Genomic DNA, 4,916 nt, shown 5'->3' with positions numbered 1-4,916 from the left:
TAATACGTTACATATTCATTTTATTAATAATACTCATAATACAATCTGAAAATCAGCTATTTTGTAGAAGGAAACCTAATAATTGAGAAGTTAAATAAGAAATAACTCTTAACAATGAACATATACAGGTATAACTATTTATTATTCTACATTTTATATTTCCATGATGACAGTGAGGTACTGCTTCCATTGCCTCGCCTGACTGCACGTCACTGGAGCAATCCAATCGAAAGAGGTGAAACATGAGCATCGTCAATATGCAAATAAAAAATGTTTTCGCAATTGACTTTTGAAACTAAAACATGATTTTGTTTGGCATCGTGGTGAATGAGTGGTTAGCGCGTCCGCCCCACGGCTCTGAGGTCATGGGATCAAACCTTCCTGTGTGGAGTTTGCATGTTCTCCCTGTGCCTGCGTGAGGTTCCACCAGGTACTCTGGTTTCCTCCCACATTCCAAAAACATACACGTCAGGTTAATTAGCCGGTCCAAATTGACCCTAGGTGTGAATGAGCGAGTGAGTGGGCTGTCTGTCTCTGTGTGCCCTGCGAATGGCTGGTAACCTGTTCAGGGTGTCCCCTGCCCACTGCACGAAGATAGCTGGGATCGGCTCCAGCATCCCCGCAACCCTAGAAAGGATAAGCGGTGCATACAATAAATGAATGAATGATTTTGTTAATGTCACTCACCAAAATCAACAATTGTTTCCCCCTCTTGGCCTTGCTTGGCCTTTTGATGCTAGGTCCTTAGCTTGGCCTCTTTGATTTTTGCATTTCGGAGATGGAATATGAGCTTGCTCTGTCCACTCCACGCATCGGCCCGGTATTGCAGTACCTCCGGGAACGGTGCATTCGCAATGATCACAGCAAGGCTTTAGGGCTAGGACCTTAGCTTGGCCTTTTGGCTGAGAGTAAGTGTCCCGGCTCCTAGGCTTTGTAGCGTATTATGAACTGACCGATAACGGATAATGGATAATGAATAACGAAGATAGATCAATAACCCTTAAAATCCCCCCCCTTCCAAAAATGTGATAAACGTATGGGCTTACACTATGACTGTATCCATACAACTGTGGCATTTTCTCAGTGGGGACAGAAAATAGAAATCTAGAGTGATCAACTCATACACATGACGCTTATTTTGCAAATTAGCTGGAGTTGGCGTGTATAATTCGTCTGTGTGCTACGAGTCGACGGTTCTATGTGGCACCAACAAAGAGAAAAAATGGAATCTGCCCATGTGAAACAAGTATTTGGACCATTCAAAATGTTATACATGCAAGACTAATCCGACAATGAAAGGACTCAACCATCTCAATTACTCGCAGTCAGACTAAGACCATAATCGGTTTTGTGTGCACCTTCGCATGGCTTTAAGTAACCAAAATCCTGGTAATAGTTCGATTTCAATGCTGCCTGCCTAAAAATATACCCACTTATGTTCTACCAGTGCCACTTAGGCTTTACTATTTTTTACTAGCGCTAATAAATGCCACAAAATAGTGATAGTAGTAGAAGCAAAAAATTAGATGTTTTTCTGCTGAAAGTTTTTTGTGAGTGAGGAATTAAGGGTGTACTACTGGTTACATGGCGATTTAGTGTGGATTACGAGCAGGAAGAACTCATTTTTAAACGTGTTTCCACAGAACATAGTTTAATTGACACTTGTGTTGTCACATTTCCAGCTGCACTGACACACCGATGTTGAGTGAGACGTCATGCATACATTAGCACGTTTTTGCAGATCTCTGCTTTCCGACCCTGTTTGTCACAATGATATTGACAAAGATTTAACGGTGATTACGTAAAGAAACAAGTCAAGTCAAGTCTGGTCTATATGTATAGCCCTTAACCACAAGGAGTCTGAAACGGCTGCACAGACCACAGACTGTTGCAAACTACGGACTATAATAATGCCATCCCCTGATCTAAAATCTACATGAGGGCAAGGAAAAACTCAAAAACCTCAACTTGAGGCAATCCCCTTTCCAGGATAACCAGGCTGCATGTTGCTATAACAAACAATAAACAGATCATTCATAAGGCGGCGGCAGTAGCTCAGGAGGTAGAGCGCTCGTCTTGGGATCAAGTGATCCCAGTTCGGATCCTGGCTTGTCCGTGTTACATGTCGAAGTATCCTTGGGTAAGACACTGAACCCCTAATACCCCCAATAAGCAGGTTAGCATCTTACATGGCTGCAATACAAGGCCGCTATTGGGAAATGTGAAGCACACTGTAAAGCGCTTTGGGAAGTCATTGACTTGATAAGCCCTATATAAATGCAGATCATTTGATTTCATTTCATAAGCTATAGAAATAAGTGTGTTTAAAGTCTAGATTTAAACAGTTCCACCAAGGTTGCAGATCAATTCTCAGAGAGCAGAGCATTCCACAGAACCGGGGCCTGAACGGAGAACGCTCTCGAATCTGCGTTTGTCTTCTTGGCTCTTGGGATCACTAGTAGATCAGCATTGCCAGTGCAAAGGCTCCTGACCAGAACATAGGGGGTAATTAAATCTGAAAGATAAGAGGGAGCCAGTCCGTGCATGATTTTGTAAAATACCAACAGAACCTTAAAATAGCATCTTAAGCTAAGAGGGAGCCAATGCAGGTTATGTGCATCATTGTGTCCTTCTCTGACGTTTCCAAAATAAGTTTTGCAGTCTCGCCAATGTAGCTCCCTTAGCTTAGCACCATGGCCTGTGCGACAGCCCCGCTTTTGTTTGCGATCCCTACGCCGTCTCCGTCGCTTTGTAAGAGGGTTCGCCACCCATGGAGATCCCATGCCACTTTGTATTTCTTTCGGGATGTCAAAGGTGGCATACATGGCTTACATGGTCCTCGTTGCTAAATCCTGTGTAGTTTTTAATCACAAAAAAACTAAAGGGCTGTACTGAAACCTACATGAGGGCAAGGAAAAACCAAATCAACATGAGGAAAATTAAGAAACATTGATCAGGGGTCACACATGAGGTAATAACCATTCCAGAAAGAAGAGCCTGCAAAGGGTGTTGCAAGTGAATCAATGGAAAATACAGTCAACATCAACAGTTTACATAAATAATAGCTGATTTCTTGACGGCAACGACAAGCCTCCTGTCTCAAAATCCCAGCCGATGCAGCAGGATTTAGATGATCAGGTTGTTGTTTTTGTATGAGCTTCACATTGACATGATGCTGATGTCGAGCTAACTTAATGTTCATACCATCGGCTCACCATTTGCTAACTTTGAACCACTTTCCCAGCTTGATACCGACTTCAGATGGTACAAGAGCAAATCCGGTCCCGAGTAATCCTGGGGCACATAGTCATCAGAAGTGCTTTCATTATGTAACACGCTTCAGTTCAAGCCACTTGTCTGCCATCCTGCAGCCAGTCCCGAGTGGTGAAGTCGTAACAGGAAGCTCTATTCAGCTCAGACCTCATGATCGGGTTTCACAGATCTGATCTTGTCAAAGGACCTCAAGGCTTCAAACTGTCGAATTGTAAATTGTACTGTGCCATACCCTACCTCTACCAAGCGTTCCCAATTGCATAATTGCCGTGCTAATGCCCGGATCAATTGCGCTCATGCTACTTGTAAAATTCGAACTTTTGTAGCAAGCGTGCTTGAGCACGGTATAGTGACCATAGTGTGAGTGTGCCCTCGCAAACAACCGTAAACGCTATACAGGTGGACACTAGGTTACATATCCAGTTAAGTGTGATATCCTGCTTCGCATATGGGCGGCTATCTTAACAGGCTCCCGACTTGTTGATGCTTTGCCTACTGGAGGTCACAGTTTGCTTTCTGGAACAGACTGGACTGCAGAACGACAAACAGGCAAAACAACAGCATGAGAGAGGCTGAGTGGCCGACATCCCGTAGCGCTGCTACTTCCTTGTCCTCATTGAGCGCTTGTGGGTGTGCGTGTAAGCGAGGAAAGCGGCGCCCTGCCACATGCACGCAGGGAATCACGTGCTGCAAGCATTAAACAACACGTTTGGAAACACATGTCAGCCGATCTGCCTGCTGCCCCTGACAATAACAACAACAGGGATCGCTGTCGTACGGGGCGGAAAACTTTTAAGGAATAATCAAATGTTTTTTTCCCCGTTAGATAGTCAGACGGATAGATGGATGGTCAGATGGATAGATAGATGGATGGTCAGATGGTTGGATAGATGGACGGTCAGATGGATGGATGGATAGATAGATGGATAGTCAGATGGTTGGATAGATGGACGGTCAGATGGATGGATGGATAGATAGATGGATAGTCAAATGGATGGCAAGCTGAATGGTCAGATGGATAGTCAGATGGATAGATAGATGGTCAGATGGATAGATAGATGGATAGATAAATGGATGATCAGATGGTTAAATAGATGGATGATTAAATGGATAGATAGATAGATAGATAGATAGATAGATAAACGGTCAGATGGATGGAGAGATAAATAGATGGTCAGATGGATGGAGAGATAGATAGATGGATGGTCAGATGGATGGAGAGATAGATAGATGGACAGTCAGATTGATGGATAGATAGATGGATGGTCAGATGGATGAATAGATGGATGGTCAGATGGTTAGATAGATGACTGTTAGATGGCTAGTCAGTTGGACAGATAGATGTGAGTTGGATAGATCGATGGATGGTTAGATGGATAGATAGAAAGATGGATGGTTACATAGATATATAAAAAGATGGATGATTAGATAGATAGATAGATAGGAAGACAGATGGTTACATGGATATAAAGATGGATGGTTAGATGGATAGATGGATAGATAGATAGATAGATAGATAGATAGATAGATAGATAGATAGATAGATAGATAGATAGATAGATAGATAGATAGATAAATGGTCAGATGGATGGAGAGATAAATAGATGGTCAGATGGATGGAGAGATAGATAGATGGATGGTCA

At 43.0% G+C, this 4,916-nt stretch overlaps 1 pseudogene; it reads left to right on the top strand.

Moving 5' to 3' along the window:
* The first annotated feature begins 704 nt into the window (after positions 1–704).
* LOC148374772 (U2 spliceosomal RNA) lies at positions 705–854 on the top strand (annotated as a pseudogene).
* The last annotated feature ends 4,062 nt before the right edge of the window (positions 855–4,916 follow it).

The sequence above is a fragment of the Urocampus carinirostris genome, chromosome 1 (assembly GCF_059441175.1).
Source record: "Urocampus carinirostris isolate Australia breed hairy pipefish chromosome 1, RoL_Ucar_1.0, whole genome shotgun sequence".
NCBI lineage: Eukaryota > Metazoa > Chordata > Actinopteri > Syngnathiformes > Syngnathidae > Urocampus > Urocampus carinirostris.
The sequence above is the reverse complement of the archived record's forward strand: the minus strand, read 5'-3'. Positions and strand labels throughout refer to the sequence as shown.